At 30.1% G+C, this 23,025-nt stretch overlaps 1 protein-coding gene and 1 non-coding gene across 2 annotated transcripts in view; one reads left to right on the top strand and one right to left on the bottom strand.

Moving 5' to 3' along the window:
- The window catches only part of LOC113386817 (serine-rich adhesin for platelets-like), a 254,324-nt gene that overhangs the window by 111,644 nt on the left and 119,655 nt on the right, over positions 1-23,025 (bottom strand). The window lies entirely within an intron of this gene.
- LOC113364474 lies at positions 10,267-10,428 on the top strand. Its single transcript, XR_003366165.1, has one exon. It is a non-coding gene; the product is annotated as a U1 spliceosomal RNA (small nuclear RNA).

Genomic DNA, 23,025 nt, shown 5'->3' with positions numbered 1-23,025 from the left:
ATAAAGAATCTCTAAAAAATATTTTTTTTGTGCTTTGCGTTTGAAGATTAATACATCTGAATTATACTCTTTGTTGATTTATACGTTTCGACTCACGTAGAGGCCGTCATTCAGTCCAAAATCAATTGAAACAGACTACAGTTTACTTAATAAAAAACCTATACCATAGAAACCCTTGATTATTGATACGAGAATTTAGGATTATTTCAAAATTATGCGTGTGCATGTAGTATAAAAGTAATCAAAGCAAAATTTTCAAATTGAATGTGCTTTTTTGTTTTTGAATTGATTGATTTCTTAGCTGAATTTTGTGATTCTTTTAACCTGGCTGCCCTTTTATACATGGAGACTTTCGTTGGTCGTAGACCTGAAACCTATGCTACTATGCATCGTTGTCAGATGTAATAATTTTGCAGCAGAATTTGCATGCAAGATTGTGCAAAAACTAAAATTGGCCTTGATATAAAGATTTTCCAATATATCAAAAAGTATTACCTTAAACCAGTGATTTCCAAATTGGTCCATATGGTACCCCAGGGGTCCATAACGACTTTCAAAGGGTCCACGTCAACAAAAAGGAATTATGAAGATCCACGATAGTGAATCACAACACACCTTATTAGAATCTATTTTAGTATTATTATTAAGTCAATTAATAAATGTCTTAACTTGGATTAGTATCTTTACTTTAAATGTTTAATACTAAACGTTAGTACAAATACAAATTTATAAAATAATCGACATGCTCTAAATGGGGGGTCAATGCAGTCTAAGGAGTCCACGACACAAAAAAATTTGGGAACCTATACTAAAGACTATAAAGAATTTGGCAGAGGGTGTCAAATGTCTTTTTTACAAATTTGAGGAAACTTTGAAGCCTTTTTGCTTTTTGCGAAATTTATGAATGTGCTCGTTCGTTCTCTTTATTTATCTGTTTAGAAATTAGAAAAATGTCTTTTAGTATTAAATAATATAGATTATTATCTAATAAAATAAAAATAAGTGTCATCTATAGATTCTCTTTAACTCGAATATAACCAGAAAGGTAAAGAAAGGTTGACGAAAATCACAGGACGTTAACTTCAAGTTAATTTTGTATGAAGGTTCAATTTGCCACCTCATGCTTATATTATAAATAATTTCACGTATACTAATTTATTTTCATAATATATATGTTTTTAATATATATTTATATGTGTAGTTATCAAAAATTATGAGATATTTTATTGTGAGTTAAATAATTGTGGTTTCAACTGCATAAGTCATTATTAAAACTGATTAAAATTTTACTACTTTTGAAAAATTCTACTGAAAAAAGAGCATTGTTTTAATAAAGTCTGCTATTTTTATAAGTAATGTATATTTTTTTTGCATAAAAGACCTAAATCAGTGTTTTCAAACGTGTGGGACCCACGATCCAGAGGGAAACAATTTCATAGCTTAGGAGCCAATTTAAAAACGAACTCAACATGACACTTTTCTTTGGTATTTAAATTTACATTTAAAAAATGCTATTTAAAACTTTTTTGATACTTTTTCAAGTGTGCAACTCAATTTTTAGAAGGTAAAATTTATGTATGAAAGCAAGAAAAGAAAATACTAAATTGGGGGATAAAATGTTGGAAAACATCTTTGAATGTTTAGCTGTAATTCCAGATAAAAATCCGCTGTAAATCTAGATATTTCTAGTAATAGAATTATTTTGTGTTTTTTTAAACAAATTTATATTTTTTCCTGGTTTGCATAATATTTCAAGCCAACTAGAATTCGAGTTAAAGAGACTTCATTGCATTTGCATTTTTAGCATCATGCACTTTAGCCTAATTATTTTTTACCATCAACTATTAACGTGCCTTGTTTATTTTTAATTATTATTATTATTATGCATCTTGTTGTTTGAAGCATGTGCTTGCAATTGAATGTGTTTTTATTTGCATTTTGCCAGAAACCACATTACTGTATTGAAAGCTCTAGACAGAATCAAGAGGCCAACCTGAAGAATCATCAAACAGGACAAAAACCACCACCCGTTATTAACACGGGAGTTTCGATTAAACAACTGGTAAGTGTATAAAAAATATATAAAAAAATGGGTTTTATTTCAAATTAACTTTTTGTTTTTCATGTTACATTTAAAAACATTTATATGTTAGTTCATTTTCATTCATTCATTCATTAGGCCATTTTATGTTTATGTTTCATATTTGTGTTGTCCAAGGATCGTTTAGGTAGATTTGATTTAAATTAGAAGAAAGACTAACTAATTTTTTTTTATTTTTTTTATTAATTTTGAATCATACATAAATTTCTTGCATTATTGATCACATATATATTTATCATATTTTTATACGGTTATTGATAAAATCTTACAGGGCCTAATTATTTAAAATCTACAATGTGTTCAATAAAATAATTTCTAGTTTGGGTGTAATTGCTCTAGTTGCTAGAACATTTATTAGATATTTTCGACATGCAAAATTTTTCATTTACTGTTACTCTAATCCATCTTCTTAAATTCTGATTATTCATCAATTATTTAATTCAAATCAAACCTAAGCATCGATTAAAATTCATTTTATTTTTATTTGAAAGACTTAGTGGTCATAATATCTCAAGTTTTCAGTGAAGACAATTATAAATAAATAACATCTTTTAAACATAAAATTATTGATATTTCTTTTATTATAATTATAAACAGTGGTCGACAAACGTACTAGCTCAATATGACGATTAGAACAAGTTCAAACAAATATACCTAATTCTGCTTTTTAGTAAATAAAGAGAAAGACTATTTTTTATGATTGCATCTGCTCCAGAAAGTCAGATTCGTATGTTGTTTTTAATTCCAGTCATGTTTTCAAGTTTTTTACTAAAACGTCTTATTCTATTCATGCTTGAATTTTGTTTCGCATTTATATGTAAAACAAACCAAAAAAACAAAAATCAGCAAACGATAGTTTTCCAACTGGTCGTAAGTCAAAAACATTATTCCAAACGTTAAAAATGATCATGACTTTCTTCTTGAAGCCATTCAAAGCAGACAACTCAGAAAATCAGCTTTTACCTCAAAATTGACGAATTTTACGCAAATACACAATTATCACCATTTAGTAATTTTAAATTCAGCAAATGCATTTCTGAATTGCAAACACTCTGCAAGAAAAAAATCTCTGCTGAGTTGAAAACCCAAAACCCGTTTTCAATTTAGTTTTAAACATGACTTCACTTTGATTTTTTCAAGTCCAGAAATTGTATCGCACGTTGATTCAAAAATCCTTCTCAAGGAAAAATGCTTTGATTTGCTGAAGTTGTCTTTTGACAGCCACCATATCTTTTTATGAAGCAAAAGATCAGTAAACTGCTCCCCATTTCAATGAACATTCCATGAATTGGTGTTGATTGAGAGCTCGAACTAAATTGGAGTTGATAATGGTAATCACTTTAATAACATATATTCGCGCTTCTTGATGAATGATACAAAGGCAAACAAGATTCTCGTGATTAATTTTCTTTCAAAATATTATTAAATTCGTTGAAATCCTGCGAGCCAATATTATCGACGACCCCATACTCAATCATAATTATACTCATATGTTATACATATATTCTTCATTTGTCTGACCTGTGAGTGATCTGGATCTTTATCTTTTTCAAATACATTATAAGCATCATAAAGTTCTTCTTTAGAGCTTTAATGAAACTAAGCTCTTAGAAAAGCGAAATTTGTGTCTATTAATCACGTGATCGATTTTTTAAGAATTTTTTGACATACTTCTCCCTTGGTGATATCCAAAATTACCTCCCCTCCCCTACCAAACATCAGGTGTATTTTTAGTTACGAGAAAAAATTATAAAATTTTTGATTTTTTTTTTGAAAATGTTTGGATTTATCTTGTTATACCCATCTCTCCCCCACGTGTTATTTCGTGATTTTTTGTCAAACCACCCCCTTCTCCCTAAAAACCTCACGTGATTAATGGACGCCCTCTTATGTAAAATCACTAATCAATGCCAAAGCCTTTCTAAAGTACGAAAAAACATCGGAGCCATTTTTGCCGATCACTGTTCTAAATTTTTTTTAATACTAGTCTAGCTTATTAGCTATTTAATATGATTATCATACCTTTGGGCTTATTTTTGGTTACATATTCTACTGTAGCCTTCCGACCTACCAAACACCTAGTCCAATGTCTTCACGCGCCCTAACTATATTCTACTGTAAAGTTACCCTTCTTTTAATATCACTCTTCAAAATGTTACTTTAAGTGTAATAGTCATTCTTGGTGATCAGTTTTACCTGATCCTATTAAGCAGTAAGTAGTTCAAAATAATTGGCACCGAATCGATGCATTTATAAATACAATATAGGTGAAGTTGTTCCAATGTTGTATTGACATCTACGCTATTTGGACCATCATCTAAGTACCATAGATATAGGTTTTTGACAGTTTCGGGACCTCCAACACACTTCATGAAGAAAAAATGATTTATCAAAATAAAATTGATGATCATTGATTGATTATCAAAATACCTTTTGGGGACCTGAGACTTAACATGGCTATGTTTTCTGAAAATTGGCCAATTAATGTTAATAAAAATATTATACAAATTTTGGGCAAGTTCAAATCATTTATGACCACTATGAGGCCAATTCTCTGATGAAATAGAATTGCAATGGTAACGTTTATGACAGGGTCTATTTTCGTACGAACTGTCAAAATCCTATGTATTTGCTGTGCGATCAGGCGTTTTACACATTAAACCTGACTTTACGTATGTGTTGTCACAGTGACATCAGACAAGTGCACTTATGATAAAATTGATATTTGACGTTTGTGCATTTTTGTAGGTTATATTTTATGTGTGAAATGTCTGATCGCACAGCAAATACATAGCCTTTGACAGTTGTTCGTAATTACTAGGGTTTGCCGATTTTCAAAAACCGGTTTTAAAAACCGGTTTTAAAAACCGGTTTTTTGGCGAAAATTATGGCATTCGAAAACCGTTTTTTAGTGAAAAAAGTCGGTTTTTACGGTATAAATGGAATATGATAAATATAGTCAAATATAAAAGATAGATGAAAGCGTTTTGATTCTTGAACTCATATCGTTTCAATACCATTTGATATCTTATCAGTCTGCAATGGTTCCCAGATAGGTTTTGTATATAATAATTTATAGTTTTATACCAGTGTATATAATTAATTATTAATATTATATATATAATTAATTATATATATATATATATATATATATATCTTGATGATTTTTCGTCCATATATATATAATTTAAATTAGTGTGACTTCTTCTTGAAGAAGTAACTCGCTCTACTCAAACTTAAAAAAAAAAAAGAGATTTAAACCCTAGAAGCCACAAATTAAAGAACAAAAAACTTAGAATTATTATATCAGACTTTAAAAACAATTAAGCATAATTTGGTCGCAAGTATGAGGGTATTTTCTATTTCAGGAAATTTTGTGAGTTATCAGAGGACACGTTTAAGTAGCAATTGGATAGACGTTCCCAATTTTTTAGAATCATATTTTATTAAACAAAAAACAATTAGAATGTTTAAAATTAATTAATTGAAATTGCTCGGAACAGAAATAAAAGTTTACCTTAATTGTTTTTAAAACTAAAATTGATATTAACAAGTATGTATCAACATGTATCTAATATTTTTTTATTTTTTTTATTTAAAAATGTATTATTTTTATTTATTCGAAATCTTTCCTTTCTTTATCATAAAATATTTTCATTCTTATAGGTGAAAATGATGCATAGATAACGAATAATTATTTTCAAAGTTATTTAATCAAGATAAACTATTATTTTTTAGTTCTACTAATTAAAATTAAAATAATTTTGTTTACTATCTATAAAATTGAACAATAAATTATTTCAATCAAATACTATTCTAAATTACACTAAATTTGCGGATAAATTACAGAATATTCAGCAAAAATTTATTTTCCATATAAAATTCGAAAACCGGTTAAAACCGGTTTTTTAGTAAAATTAAAATTCGAAAAACCGGTTATCTGAAATGTCGGTTTTTGTATAAACCCTAGTAATTACCAATTCATACGAAGATAGACCCAAAACATAGCGTTACCATAACATTTCTATTTTATCCTGGCTTCTTTGGCTCCAAGATATTACCATCATCTCATCTCATTCATTTTCATTCAATCGTTTATCATGATTCAATTCTAAACGCACCATCTCGCGCGTCGCCGTTATTATTAGTGTCACAGTTTTGGCGACCCGACGCCGTTGGCGACCCGCGAGCCGAGGCGCCAGCCCGTCACCGTGGTCACTGTCACTCCGTCGAGAATTCAAACTGTAGACGCCGTGACGACAGTGACGTCTCCGCGCGAACGACAGAGGAACTTCGACGTGAGTTTTTACCATAACATGCACTTGACGAGACGATAGAATTGCAGGAGGATGTAGTTGATTCTGGCACAGTTAGGGAAATTTGACAATTTTTTGTTATTTAATTTAGGCGTTTAGTTTGGTGTTTTGACAATTTGAGGTTGAATATTTTTTATAAGTGACTATCGACTAGATCTGATAACTAGTGGGGCGCATGGCATCGTGCCTTAAGGCAAATTGCTGAAACTTCCCGTACCAAAAACTGTTATTTTTTCAAAAACGATTAACATTTTTGAAAAAATTTTACTTCGAAAAAATTAGATTTTTGAGAAACTATAAATTTGACAAAAATTACTTTTTCTTGAAAAAAAAAATTTTTTTCTTCATTTTGACCTATTTTGGAAATTCTGAATTTTTTTTTAAGCAAACGTACTGCTTTAACTGCATAGAGACGAAATGTCAAAGCGCGTAAGTGCTGCGCCGCCGTCTAACAGATAAGCATTGGTACGGAACTGATAGAAATGTAAAAAAAAAATTATACTTATTGTTAAAATCTTTATAAAATATCTGATAATTTGATGTGCATATGTCTAATGATCATTTTTGACCGCCAAATGGCATTTTTTTTTACTTTTTTTATTAGATCTCCGAAACCGCTAGACCTGCCTTTATGAAAATTTGTTCAATTCTTCATCTTGTTAATACAAGTAAAATGTTTTTTGGATTATTAAAATCGGACGCTCCGTTCTCTTAAAAACTGAGTTACCATTTTTGGCACTTTTTTGTATCTTCGGAACGGCTAGACCTGCCTTCGCCAAAAACTAATCAGCACGTCTCCTTATCAATACGAATCGAATGTTTTTTAAATTATTCAAATCGGTTGATCGGTGTTCCCAAGATCGTCGACGAAAATTTGTATCCGCACATACAAACATACACGCACACACACACATACATCCTTTTTTTTTCTAAGATATGCCAAAATATTCAGAAACCTCTGAAACGTAAAGATATATAAAAATTTTAGATTTCGATTTTTTTGCGATTACTATAACTTGCCCTACGGGAAGTTAATAAAATATTCCAAAAACTAGCTGTAAGTGGAATTCTGTCTTAAGGCAATTAGGGCATCGTGCCTTAAGGCAAATTGCTGGAACTTCCCGTACCAAAAATTATTATTTTTTTTTTAAAAACGATTAACATTTTTGAAAAAAAAATTACTTCGAAAAAATAAGATTTTTGAGAAACTATAAATTACTTTACTTTACTTGACAAAAAATTACTTTTTTTTTTAAAAAAAAATTGAAAAAAAAAATTAAAACAATTTTTTTTTTTTAAATCTTTTTTTTTGAAAAAAAAATGTTTTCTTTATTTTGACATATGTTGGAAGATCTGAACTTTTTTTCAAAGCAATCGTACTGCTTTAAATGCATAGAGACAAAATATAAAGCGCGTAAGCGCCGCGTCGCTGTCTAACGGGTAAACATTGGTACGGAACCCATAGGAATGTAAACAAAATTTATACTTATTGTTAAAATCTCTATAAAATATCTGATAATTTGATGTGCATATGTCTAATGATCATTTTTGACCGCCAAATGGCATTTTTTTTACTTTTTTCGTTATATATCCGAAACCGCTGAACCTGCCCTTATAAAAATTTGATCAAATCTTCATCTTGTAAATACAAGTAAAATTAAAATCGGACGCTCCGTTCTCTTAAAAACTGAGGTACCGTTTTTGGCACTTTCTGCCCCATATCTTCGGAACGGCTAGACTTACCTCCGCCAAAAACTAATCAGCACGTCTCCTTATTAATACGGATCGAATGTTTTTTAAATTATTCAAATTGCTTCATCCGTGTTCCCGAAATCGTCGACGAAAATTTGTATCCGCACACACGTACATACTACGCACACACACACACATACATCCATTTTTTCTAAGGTATGCCAAAATATTCAGAAACCTCTGAAACGTAAAGATATATAAAAATTTTCATTTTCGATTTTTTTGCGATTACTATAACTTACCCTACGGGAAGTTAATAATGATTTTAAACACTTATACCTATAGGGAAAGTACGGACTATATGGCATGGTGTTTTGTTTTTTAATGTTATTTATTTGTTCAATGATATTATAATCAGTCTCGATTGTTTTTACTCATCTTAGCTTTATTGACAACCAGTAGCATAGACTATTAATCAAGTAGGCGCTATAATTGTTATTAAAGAAAAAAGCAACTAATTATAAAAGCTATTTTGTCCCTATAGTACGGACAGAATGATATATAAGGTAAAAGCATAGTGAGACACATAAATTTTTAAGATGACGGTTGATAAATAAATCGTTTGTTTATCTATAATATAAAAATAAATCGCAAATTGTGTTGGTAAGCGCATAACTCAACAACGCCTGGACCAATTTGGCCATTTTTTTTTAAATGTTTGTTGTAGTTCAAGGATGGTTCTTACGGCGAGAAAGAATCGAATAATTGCCGTAAAAACCCTAAAAACAGCCCTTTTCTTTTTCACATACAAACGTTAGTATTTTCATATTTTTACCATCGGATACGGAATATTTACTCAAGTCAATGGTCTGAAATTTTTTACTGTGCTCCAATTCGTATGAAATTTTGAAATTAGGTTTATTTTATTCTCAAGTTCAAAAGTGAAAATAATTTAGACTCCTTTGCCATTTCCCCGGGGGTGGACATTCCTCTCAGTGGTGTAATTTCTTTTTTTTTTTCAAAATAACGTCGGATATCGATAAAAGAACTAATTATAAGAAAAAAATGTTTTATAATATTTTACAAAGAAGCAAATACTCATCATTTTGTTAAAAGCAGCTGTACATTTAAGATCCATATGGGTGGATGTATATACATTTCGGTATAGACTGTAGTGTAAAAAAACATAATAATTTTTAATTAATTGATTAATAGCAGTATAGGTTATTTAAAAAAAAATTGGAACTTTTGAATAGTAAACATAAGTACAGGACAACGTCTGTCGGGTCATCTAGTTTATTATAAATCTCAAAGGGAACAAATCATATATCATAATCAACCTTCGCCGAGCTCAGACCGTGAGTATAGGTTTTTGCAATAAATGCAAGTTTCTTCTTTTTACCGGTGAATCATTTGGTATGTTTTTAAAAGTAAATAGAGTAAATATTAAAAGCCAAAAATCTTCAAAAGGATTAATTTTTTTATTTATGTTTTTAATCGAAATCGCTAGTACTGTCATAAGTTGATTGATTTTGATAGAAAAACCAAAAACATGACAAAACCACCTTCAAAATGAACTCTCGAAGACGCGATACACGTTTGAATAGATAACCGGTACAAGTCTGTGACAATGACGCCCAATATCTGACCGGGTTGTGAAAATGACTTTCTTCGTGTTATACGTTACTAAACGTATTCAATTTTAAATAAATCCATTGTATAATTTTCTATATGTATGCCATTATGTCCGTTTTTTCCTATGCAATGCAATTGTTGTAAATGCATTTTTCGTGAAAATCATGATATTTTGACAATCGTTTAGGTTTATTTAACTATTTTAGAAGAGTTTAAAGTATGTCATTTGTTCTAATTTCAAACTTCAAGGATTGTGCAAGCTTTTAAGATTGTGCGTAATTACTTCCTCCGGTGCCTATTTAGGAGGGAGTGTTTTATATTATTTTTAATAAATACGAAGAAATTATGGGTAAATAGAAAATTCAAAAGTACCTGCTCAAATTTGGAAAACACCAAGTATAATTATAACAGCTATGGTATAAATAATACCGGCAACAGAGGGCTAACTGCTCTTCCCGCTGTAAATATTGCTCTAAAATATAGTCTGGTTAGGGTTAGTCTACCTGTTTTCGATCCCTAAGCATACTTACCTGGCGTCGGGGTTACCGTGATCAACAAGGCGGTTCCCCCAGGGCGAGGTCTGGCCATTGCACCTGGGTCGGATTGACCCCTGCGATTGTCCCTAATGTGGATAACTCGGGCGTGTAATTTTTGGTAGTCGGGACTGCGTACGCGCTGTCCCGGTAATAAAATTTAATATATTAAAATAATAATAATAACTAGCTGTAAGTGGAATTCTGTCTTAAGGCAATTAGGGCATCGTGCCTTAAGGCAAATTGCTGGAACTTCCCGTACCAAAAATTATTATTTTTTTAAAAACGATTAACATTTTTGAAAAAAAATTACTTCGAAAAAAATAGATGTTTGAGAAACTATAAATATGATAAAAAATTACTTTTTTTTGAAAAAAAAAATTTTTTTTTTTGAGAAAAAAATTTTTTTTTTGAAAACGAAAAAAATTTTTGAAAAAAAATGTTTTCTTCATTTTGACATATTTTGGAAATTCTGAACTTTTTTTTCAAAGCAATCGCACTGCTTGAACTGCATAGAGACGAAATAGCGAAGCGCGCAAGTGCCGCGCCGCCGTCTAACGCATAAGCATTGGTACGGAACCCATAGAAATGTAAAAAAAATTTATACTTATTGTTAAAATCTCTATAAAATATCTGATAATTTGATGTGCATATGTCTAATGATCATTTTTGACCGCCAAATGGCTCATTTTTTTACTTTTTCCTCCATATCTCCGAAACGGCTAGACCTACCTTTATGAAAATTTCATCGATTCTTCATCTTGTCAATACAAGTGAAATGTTTTTTGAATTATTCAAATCGGACGCTCCGTTCTCTTTAAAACTGAGTTACCGTTTTCGGTACTTTTTGCCCCGTATCTTCGGAACGGCTAGACCTGCCTTCGCCAAAAACTAATCAGCACGTCTCCTTATCAATACGAATCGAATGTTTTTTGAATTATTTAAATCGGTTGATCCGTGTTCCCGAAATCGTCGACGAAAATTTGTATCCGCACATACATACACATACGTACATACACACACACACACACACACACACACACACACACACATACATCCATTTTTTCTAAGGTATGCCAAAATGTTCAGAAACCTCTGAAACGTAAAGATATATAAAAATTTTCATTTTCGATTTTTTTGCGATTACTATAACTTACCCTACGGGAAGTTAAATAGTAGTCTGCCCGAAGGCAGGTCCATTGTATGAGAGCGCCACAAAATCAATGATTTGCCTCCCCTCCCTTATTTATTATTCTAATTAACTAAATACAATCATTGTTTATTAGAATAATAAATAAGGTTTTTTCAGGTTTAATGAAAAGCGTTTTATTAATTTTTTTTATAAATTCGAAGAAAAAGTTCTTTGCTCAATTGAGTGTAATAACATTGTAATGCCTGTATCTTCGTGAACACTTCCATATCCATTCCAGGGAACTAATTATTCTATGAGAACATTTGATGCTTTTTGAGACTGTTATTGCAGGTACTATTTTCATAAAATTATTAATTTCGCATGGATTTCTATTTTACCATTTTTAAATAGATCCATCTTTTAATTTCGACCTCAAAATGTCAAATTTACACAGCTTGTTTAGGACTATGCAAACGAGATTGTATACTCTATCTATAGGAGCGATTGATAATGATTTTAATTATGTTATTTTATAACAAGGATGTAAATAATATTGCAAAATATGTATTTCATTGAGCCTTACACGAAGCAAATTCAACTAAAAGTACGAAATTTAGTAAACCAGACCTTTAATTATTGAATAAAACTAAAATATCATCTTATCATAAATCAGTAACTTGCATGCTTAGTGGTAGTATTCGATCCTGAAAATATTAATTTCATTGATTTTTGCTAGCTTTTTTATTTTAATGGGAATATTCAGTTTCATTTAATTTACATTGATTTCTATTTTAATTATTAATCGTCGTAGATATTTATTTTATTAGCTATTTAAATTTTAATTTTTTTATAATTTTAGAAAGAATTAAATTCTTGGCATTTTGATTGTTTGTGCTACTTTTGTCTTCTCTAATATTGGATCATATCCCCTATCCTCAAGAAATATGATCAATTCATCATAGTCTATATAACAACACTCAATTACATTATATAATTAATTATTGATTATTAAATCATCTGCCAAAAATTTAATTTACTTTATATTTAGTAGCTATATTTATAATAAACTTGACATTAACTCATTACACATATCATAACATACATTTGTAATTAACTACAATTAAACGGTTCCGTACCAGATAGCAAATATAAATACATTTGGTAATATAACTATTTTATTTTAGAATATTATTTTTTATGTTTTTTTTTAATTTGGCTGGAAATAAATAATTGTTACTTATCCGTATAGTAATGGCTTGGTATGTTAAATAATTTTAAAGCCAAAATTTCACGAACTCATTCTGGTACTTTCGTTTTCATCTGCTTAAACATTTCTATTTTATTATCAAAGGAAACCAGGAAAAACTACTAAAGAGTCGATTAGACCTTTTAATTTACGTCCTTGAGCATAAACTTAGATGGAAAATTATAAGTAAACTCAATCGGTATGAATATGATAATTTATGTGTTAAATGAATTAGCCTACTTTTAAAATTTACTTTTCTTATTATCATTGTGGCATATGTAGTTATTAAATATGTCATCAAAGTAGAACCGATAAAATGTTTGACCATGAATCTATTTTGATGATTATGGCTATATGGGAGGAGCTTGTAACAGTTATTAAAACTAATATATCGATTGATTAAATGTTTACTAAATAAAGATCAATGGTTGCTATAACTATTCTTGTGTCGAATAAGATACAAACAATAGCTTCGCTATTGGTCATTATTTTACTATCAATTACTTTCAATAAAAAAATGCGGTGATGCGAATTATCCCGTGCTCGGGAATAGATGTAAGGGAAAAAAACAGCAATACTTTTGATCATTTAGTCTTTGTTTATATTTAACAAAATTGACATCTTTCAGAAGTGAAAAATATTTTTCGCGGGATACACCCTGCATATGCTCACTTCTTACAAATGATTACCTAATTTTCTTCATATAAATCAGCTTCACCACATTCCAAAAAATACCACTCTCCTGAATGTGGTAGAAATACCAATCTTCTGAAGATTCCGAATCTGAACATAAAATCTTTTTTTTTTGTTTTTTTTTTCATTTCCTTATGTTCATTTTGTGAAGATTTTTTTTTAAGACTGTCCAACAATACTGGGAAAAATTACAGTTTTAAGATGCCCTTCTTTGGGGGCGATTTTGCAATGTAGTATAATTTTAGAATGGTTTTCCTAATAAGATGGGTTATCTTAGCACCCTAGTCGATCTTTAAAATACCTGTAATTACCTGTGGGACTACTAGGCTCCCAACGGATGTAACCAAGATTACTTATATAAATAAAAATATTTAATTTACACTTCAGTTACAAGTATTTGAGAACATGACAGTATTTGTATACCTCCATGTCCTCTAACTAATATTCATTATTCTTACTTTATTCTATTATGGGTATACGAGGAGAATATCTAATTGCTAACAAACACATTATAAGACCTTTCGTTAGACCTGCTTATCTTCTGTTGTGCACACAAACTAACACTAAGGTCAGACCTCTAGAAGAATTGTCTTCTTTGGACCTCTAGAATCAGCATGACGTGGATTTCAAGGGTGGAACTTATATACCCTGGGGTTGGTGATAATATTAATTATCCACGAAATAATTTTAATTATTCAGGGGATAATAACAATTATCGTCACAATACTGTGGATTTTCATTTGCGTTACAACAAGTCTCGAGATTTTGTTATAGCTATCTAGTTGTTATGGTTTTTCAATATTTGTCAAGGCAACTATTTTAGAAACTTAGCAATCATAAAAATTGTTACACATTGCCAAAGATTTAAACATTTTAATAAAACTAAAATATACAATATTTGAAACTAGTCCATAAACTTAAATAGTATCATGTACTAAGGTAACCAAATTTTTTTAGGCCAAAACCGGGACGGCTTTCATTTATCTAAGTATACAATAAAAAACTTTTTTTTAAACAAATCCATTTTTTTATGCAGAATAACTGGTCATTAGTAGGAATCCGATTATATGTTACGTTTTTGCGTTCTTAAGCCTTGTATAAAATTCTGGTAAAATTTCTTCATAATTAACTTAATATTAGTTTAAATTAGCATTTGTGCAAGGCAGTTCAAAAGGGCGCCCTCATAATTTATTTTAGCTAATTTTCGTATTCGATTCTCATTTCATTTATTTATTTAATTCTATTGATTTTTGCTTTATCGTTACTTCATTTGTAATTTACTATTTTTATTCATATTTATATGTATTTAGACGATCAGCTAAGCTTCTTAAGTCATCTAGATTACGAACATCTTCTCAATCAACACAAAAAAGACTAAACTCTATTTTGGTCCTTCATAATTACTAAATGTTTTTGTATTTTAAAACAGATTGCAATTGCATTTTGAGAAATGGAAAAAACCGCAAAATTGAAAATAAAAAGTTTAAAATTATTAACTTGCCGCCTATTTTAGTTTATTTTAGCCCATGTTTGGAATTTTGCATTCGGAATTTTTTTCAGTCATAACGTAATGTTTCATATAAACATACTCATTGTTACATTTTAAGACATTTGATAAATAGCTGTAATGTTATTAGCAAGTAATTGCAAAAATTCAATGCAAATTTATACTTTCGAAAATCTGAGACAAAAGATCGAATTCCGGGACAAATATTGCTTTGAGAAAAACCTGTACACAAGATCGAAATCCGGACTGTCCAGGCCAAATCCGGACGTATGGTCACCTTGCATGTACTCAAATATATTGTCATATTATTAAATATATATTCTAAGCCATTACATTACTTTTAAAACTGGTACGGAACCTTCATGCATAGACTGATACCAAAATCATATTTCAAAACTCACACATTCATATTCTGCTACTACGTTAGATTTTCATTTCGGTTTCGCACACATTACCCTCATTAACTGATTTTGGTTTTCTTTCATAACACAAGTAAATTAACAAAACAGTAAACGCCACACCACAAATTAACCATAGACTTTCTCGAATTAACCGAATTAACCAAATTAACCACAAAACGCAGCGCGCCAAATCGCTGAGCGATCTCCGTAAGATCGATGCATGCTATAGCGATAGAAAGGAACTCATTCATACTGGAGTCTCCGTCAAGGCGCTGGTAAGATTTTTTATTTCATTTATTAATTATTTAATTTGTTAATTTGTATTTTGCTTTTAACTATTATTAGTATTATTTAGCATTAATATTTATAATTAATCCTTAGTTGATATTGAACTCCTTTCGTATAACGTGATTCAATTACTTAGAGACATGTCATTATTTGTTTTAATTTTGTGATGCTTTGAGAACATTTGTAACCATATTGATATGAAGTTACTCTACGTTAACTGTGTATCATCCTTTTACAACTGAACAGTCATTAGTGCAGAGCATACCATCGTTTTATTCAAATTACGACCTCAGAAATATTACTTCAAAACGTTGACGGTTTCGACATCCTCTACTTTTTTCCTGATGCGACTGTCGCACACTGCCAACAGTGCCACATTTATTTTAAATCTATCTAAAGAACACGAAACAAAACCATTAGACTCTATCTCGCGGCACCCAGATACAGTAATACCCCGCTTAACGCCGTTTCATTTAGCGCTGTTCCGGTTTAGCGCTCTTTTACTTCAACCCAGGTTTTGAAGGGGTAAATGTGGAAGATGTCGAAGAATTAATTTAAGATGCAGCCCAGTCTTTCTAATGATGAGCTCAAGGATTTAACTGAGAAACAATGTTGACATCAGTGATTCATAGGAAAAGAACTTTCGATGACGTTTATAAAAATGAGTTTGTTTACTGTAACTGAAATAATGAATCTATTCATTGAAAATGATCCGAGATTTGACAGGAAATCAAAAGTAAGACGTGGTGGTCGAGATGCTTTATCCTTGTATGAAAAACTTTTAAGAGAACGTAAAAGAAAAAGGCAAATAACATTAGATGCTTTTGTCACAAAGGTTAACTAAATATGACTTGGAATTTTATATGTTTTTCCAAGAATATTCGTTTTGTTGTTTCAATTTTGTTTTTATTTTGGCAAGAAATAATAATGTAGTATTAATTTGGGCTTTAAGAAATAAATGTTAGGTTTTATTTTCATTAAAAATAACATACTTTTTGAATTTCCTAGCCATCTTCCCCTAACCCCAATAATTCCATGTAAAGATAGCTTCGTTTAGCTCCGTTTCGCATTACGCGTTAAGTGGAGTATTATTGTACGTACCAAGTTGGCTTCTTCATCAGGATACAAATATGAAAACGGTGCAGGAGGAAATACATCGATTCGCTAAGAAATATGCAGAAAGACTAGCCGAACACCCCAATGACCTCGTCAGAATATTGCTAGACGACAACTTCCCAAAATGGCTAAAGTGCAAACACCCGTTACAACTGAGTATATAGAGCAATATGCTCCCATCACCATTTAAGTTATTATAGCAAGGTCGAACTAACACAGGTTACTTTCACAAATAATCACCATCAATTACAGCCCTGCATTTAATTTAGTTCAATATATTTACTAAAGGACCGATTCTGCCGCATAAAAGAAAAATGTTATGGCAAGGCCATGTTACGCTTCAACTTACATTGAAGTAAGTTGATACATTATGCTATTGAATCATACAGAATACTGCCAAAATGTCATGTATTTGCTGTGCATTTAGGCGTTTTACATATAAACTGCAACGTCACTCGTATGTTATGAAGCTGGGTCAGAAAGACCTTGTTATCTAAGATCGTTTTTTGACATTTGTGCAGTTTCTAGGAAAGTTTCTCATAGCATAGCCTTGCCATAACACGAATCGGTCCATAAATATCCATACGGACAGATGTTAATCTTTTATGTATAATAAAAAAAATCTATCTCCACATTACCACACATATAGTAGAAGTAACTAGTTAGTGATTGTTTTTTTATGATTTTTGAACATTCTATTCAAGAGGACAGTTGGTTTATTCGTATTAACACTTTTATGCATCATAACACGTATATTATATGCATATTTGTAATAAAATTGAAACTATTTGTTCCTAGTTTGTTACTTTGGTCCTAATAATGACATATTGATCTTCTGGTGTAAGCTGGTCCTTCTTGTCCTTCAAACAAGTCTAAATGACAATTGTTGCTTTCAACCTCACAAATCATTACAACCTCTCACACTTTCATGATAAATAATAGACAATATGTCGACATTCTATTTTCCTTTTCCTAATTTTAATTAAAACGTTTCAGCATAGGAAATAGGTCCAAAGAAACCGCAGCCAACTTGTTAAACTGCGTTATTAGATTACTGCTTCGGTTTTCATGAGATAAATCCTGGTTTGATTTTCCATTCTAGAATTTTATTATATCAGTTGTACCTATTTTGTTTCAAACGTCGAGCTATCTTATGACCATTTACGTTATATCATGTTACCAATTTAGCAAAAAACAATTGTTTTTACCAATACTATCTGAGAGATCTGACAAAATTAGGTATAACCTTCCAAAGTTGTCAAATTTCTTGGATTCTTATCTTAAATATGACTTGAGATTACTATAATTTTTAGTTTTTGATATGAAATCTAATACAACTAAATGATTGTTAGCTGTGATCGTTTTATCCTACGTGAAAAATCTGTCAAACTTGCATCACACACCCTACACATTGGGTGTCTTAATTTCTTCAGACTGCGCCGTTGTCAAATTTCTTGAATTATTACTAAAAAGGCTGCGCTGTTGTCAATCGGACTTACATTAAAACTTCATTCAATTGATTGATAATCACGTTATACGAAAATGCATACTGCTAACTCTACATTAAACCATTAATATTTTATATTAGTAGATATAATAAATACATACAACTAATATATTAATCTGCGTTGAAGTTGCTTCTTAAATATCTGTTTACTATTACAATATTTGTTTCAAAACTCGCTTATTGTGAAGGAGATTTAAGGAAAAAATAGGCGAAAAGGTAATAATACATTTCAGTATAATTTGTACAGTGTGATATCCGTAAACTTATTTATGTCTGGTAGAACATATGTTTAAAATGTTGTCTTTTTCACAAACTAAAATCGTTACATTAGAATTTAATTAAAGATTGGATTCAATTTTGATTAAGCGGCGGAGTTAAGCGGCTTTTGATATTCGTATTTGGATAAATTTAATATTTTAATTGATCTAATTACTTGTTTTTAGCGTAACTTTGATGTTTTCCGGGTAGAATTTGCAAAACATGTTTTTTGCGCTGGCGATTTCTCTGACCTTCTTTATTAGAATCGCCATAAATTAATTTTGTTTGCAACCAATTATTTACGTGTGCTATAATATAAAGTTATAATTACCGAATCAAAACATTTTTACAGCATTCCAGCAACTTTCCACGTAGATTCCCAAAATAAGTAGGTAAATAGCCAACGCACACTTGAAGTGTCTGAAAACAACGTGGTTATTTTTTGGCAAACGATCAAAGATGTTTAGATAGAAAACAACGTGTGATTCGTCTAGAATAAGTCAAAGTATAAAAACTAAGTTATGACTAATGCAACTAGTGAATATTTGTCTGTGCTAAATAAAGTCGAATTGAATCGCAAATAGATTAGAAAATACCATTTAGTAAGAGATATTTTTACTTATCTTGGGAAATAGCGCAATTGTTTCTGTGACTAATATTTTTTATTAAATTAAACCATTACATCTTAATTCTAAATTTCGATAAAGCGTAAATCATACTGCGATTTGGCAAACGCGGTCAAGGCAGAATGCAACACTGTCCCATCACCGTTGGCGTCACCTGTCCGTCACCAGATACGTCTGATGTCGTCCCAAAGTACGAAGGCGACCAACAGTTATCATCATCAGCCGGTGAAGAGAAGAGTTTCGATCACCCAATTCGATATGGTGAGAAATCACCTTCATGGTCAAACTGGTGACTGGGGTAATGTTGGATGGTTGCACTGGGCTACATAATTATTTTATGGGATGTTTGTATAAAAGCACATTCTATGGTATATTATTGGAGCATTATATGTTTGTAAATAATAAAGTAGTATTTAATAAATATTGATCAACTCAATTCAATGATAAATCACCACCAAGGGCAAATCGGTAACCAGGGAGAATTTAGGGCAATTGGTGATACCGTAAATGGGAATATTTGGGAGTAGTGAAGATGGAATTCAATTTTTTTTATCAAACTTAGTTCTATATAGTAAAAAAGTTCCATCTAGGTGAAATCGATAATTGGTGGGAATGTTGGGTGGATGCACGGGGATACAAAATTTTAAATAACGAAACAACCACATAGATTGGTAGATGTTTTGTAAATAATCCTGAATGTGAGATGAAATTGGTTATATTGATTAATTCAATTTCATTTAGTCTTGAATCACCATCAAGGTGATTGGGTTAGAAATCACCATCACCATTTTGGCGATTGGGTTGACTGTTGGGCATATTAGTTATTTGTTACGGTTTGTGAGAAAATTTTGAATAATTAGTGATTGCACATTAGGCTTAAGTCAGTGATTTGTTTAAGTATTAAGCAAATTGTAACTGCACTTGGATAATGCGCTGTTTTATTATTCAATGGGACAGTTTGCGAGCTACTTGTAAATAAGAAAAAATTGAATAGGGAAAATTATTTATTAACCTCTGGTTGAGGAATAATCAGAAAGGGAGTAGTTTGTAGATTGCTCCTGAATAAGAAAAATTTAATAGGAAAAATCAAATTAAAATTTGATTTAATGTATGAACTTACTGAGTATTGGCATTGTAAATTTAAATAGTTTTCATAAGTCTTTTGCATCATATTGATTTCTTAAGCAGTCGGTGTTGCAGTGTGCCCAATTTAAACCAAAATTATTATTTTCTAAATATAGATTTGAAATTCGTCTTCAATCATGGATTCTCCTTTTCTACTGTAGAATGATACTGGGGAATGCATCCACAACAATTTTTCTAAATACTAAGTTAGCTTACGTCTATTTTCGGGAGAGCACTCTTTTTAACTTTAATTATTATTAATCAAATTAAAATTTTGATTAGTAGAATTCTTTGAATATTATCCAAATTTCTTTATGATATACCAAAATCTTTTTCATTTGATTAAATTAAAGTGCAATTTAATAGTATTACATCATCGTGTAATTGAAATCTTCATATTCATCCAATTAATTTGTCATCCTATTAATTTAAGCATCGCGAATAATTTATTTAATTTATTTTAACTACTGGCGCCCTATCATAATAAATTACATTTACATTTGTACATATGTCTGAGATATAAACGTTCTGTACACAAACAAATTGAATATATTTTTAATAATATTATTGAAGATCATTCTTTTCCTTATAAACATTGATCATCAACTAGTTATATGTGGTAGAAATATTGCACTCTAAAACGCATGATTAGTAACAACGTCGTTATTTTGAGATAAAATTGTGAAACTTGGGTTGCACTTGTTTTGCTGAAGTAAAAAGCTGCTTCTCAAAAATTGCTAATTTGTGGGGCAAATTTATGATAAATTGCACATAGATAGAACGTTTATTTGTATATGCACTATAAAACTAAATATTTTCCAAAAAAATAAAAACGTTTTGCAAGTAAGTATTGCAAGAAAAAGCTTACGCCGAGATTTTGAAAACTAAAGTTGCTGCAAATAAAGTACACCCTCATTTTTTTTATGGGTTGCTATTATTTCTTCAAAAATATTTGAATTTAAAAAAATAAAGTTATGATCTTGTAAAATGCACTTTGAAGCTTTAAATAGCTAAGCAATCTTTACAAAATGGTAAGTCATTAATATTGCATTTTGCACTTATCAGACAGATCTACTAACAAAAACTTTCCATCTTTTCTAGGTTTTTAAAATAAATGATTTGTTTTTGATATATTTTATATGTTTATGTAAATAATAGCACTTGGAGTATGCAGGGAGCACTTTTATACATACAGCACATTTTGCACATTGGGTTTAAATATATATTCTTTTTATTGTTTTTAATATAAATTTTGATTATTTTTTTACAGAAATCCAGCTTCAACAAATTTGATGCTTTGCAAAAGAAAAGTTTGGCCAACTCAAAATCAAGCAGTACCTGAAATCCCCAGATGGTACTAATGTAAGTATTAAGTATTTAATTATTTATATCGACAGCGTAAAAGACACTAAGTTATTTACAAAATTGTAACACATTTCTAAATTGCATGAAATATTATACATATTAAAATATAATTTGAACTAACAGTAAGAGACAGCATCTATATTTACCTTATGTATCGTATCAAAAGGAAAGTAACTCAAGGCTAATAATTTTTAAGAAATAATGTGTTATGATTGGCCATTATCTTTAAACACATTTTTCTGCAACTGGCAAAGTCAAACTATTTTAAATATTATTTTGCAGGGATTGGAAAATGAAAAGAAATGCAAAGGCTGCTCTCGTGTTGTTTTCCAGATGGAACAAATTAAAGCCGAAAACAGAGTATATCACAAAAACTGTTTCAGATGCAAAGATTGCAATAAACAACTCACGTATGTTTACATTTCATATATTTTTATAGTAACATATTTTACAAATTTATTATTATTAAAATTTGAACTGATGTTATTCAAAACCAGTTCACAAGTTTAAATAATCGATTGATTCATTGTATTCAATTGTCCCATTATTTTATTTTAAATAACGAAAAACATAGCAACATTACAAAATACACTTTATTACAAATTTTTTTTTTCAATTATACTTTTCACTTTGTATCAGATTGTTACCATGAAAAATGTAATGTGGATTATACTTCTTTCTTTATATGTCTCATATTTTTAATAAATCTTCGACTGTATTATATCACATACTTGAATATGATGAAACTTGCTACTGAAAAATTCTGGATGTTTTTTGAATTTTTGTTTCACTCATTCAGTGTGGATACATATGAAAGCCACGAGAGCGAACTATATTGCAAGCCTCACTTTAAAGCATTGTTTCCCCGAAGGTGATCGAAGACTCTCAGCCCAGTAAGTACTTTTATTATATTTTATAACATACATTTATATTCGAAATAATAACGTTCGATCTAAAGAGATAAATTATTAGCAAATCTAGTTTGCATTTCATACAATTGTATGTAAATGATTGAGCCACTTACTGCTTCCAGCAATCCAGTTAAAAATATTGAAATAGAGTGATATATATAATACAATAATATTGTTTTGTCTATCAATCTTTATTTTTAAATAAACTACCATATATTGTTTAATATCACTGATAAAAATTGAAAAACATATAAAATTATACGCACACATTTGAAAAGTTGATAATTGTGTTTACGTTTACGATTCATTTATAAGAAATTCATTGTTAAGTTAATGAGGATGCCAGTTTTAATTCGAATGTTTATCTTTGATACATTTGTAATTCATTATTCTATTTTGGACAAATAAGTTAATGTTATATTATACATATTGTTCTTAATTGAGTAAACCAAAATTGACTTCGAAAACAAATAAATATCATTTTCACTTTTTCAAAATAATACTTCTCACGGTCCAAAGAATTTCATATCCAACATATAGGCTGAGAAAATTCTTGCATTATGTAGGTAAATG

This window comes from Ctenocephalides felis, unplaced genomic scaffold (genome assembly GCF_003426905.1).
Source record: "Ctenocephalides felis isolate EL2017-DRISC unplaced genomic scaffold, ASM342690v1 CF-g0.4_SCAFFOLD_00845, whole genome shotgun sequence".
In the NCBI taxonomy this organism is placed as follows: Eukaryota; Metazoa; Arthropoda; class Insecta; order Siphonaptera; family Pulicidae; genus Ctenocephalides; species Ctenocephalides felis.
This window is presented reverse-complemented; position numbering and strand designations above follow the sequence as displayed.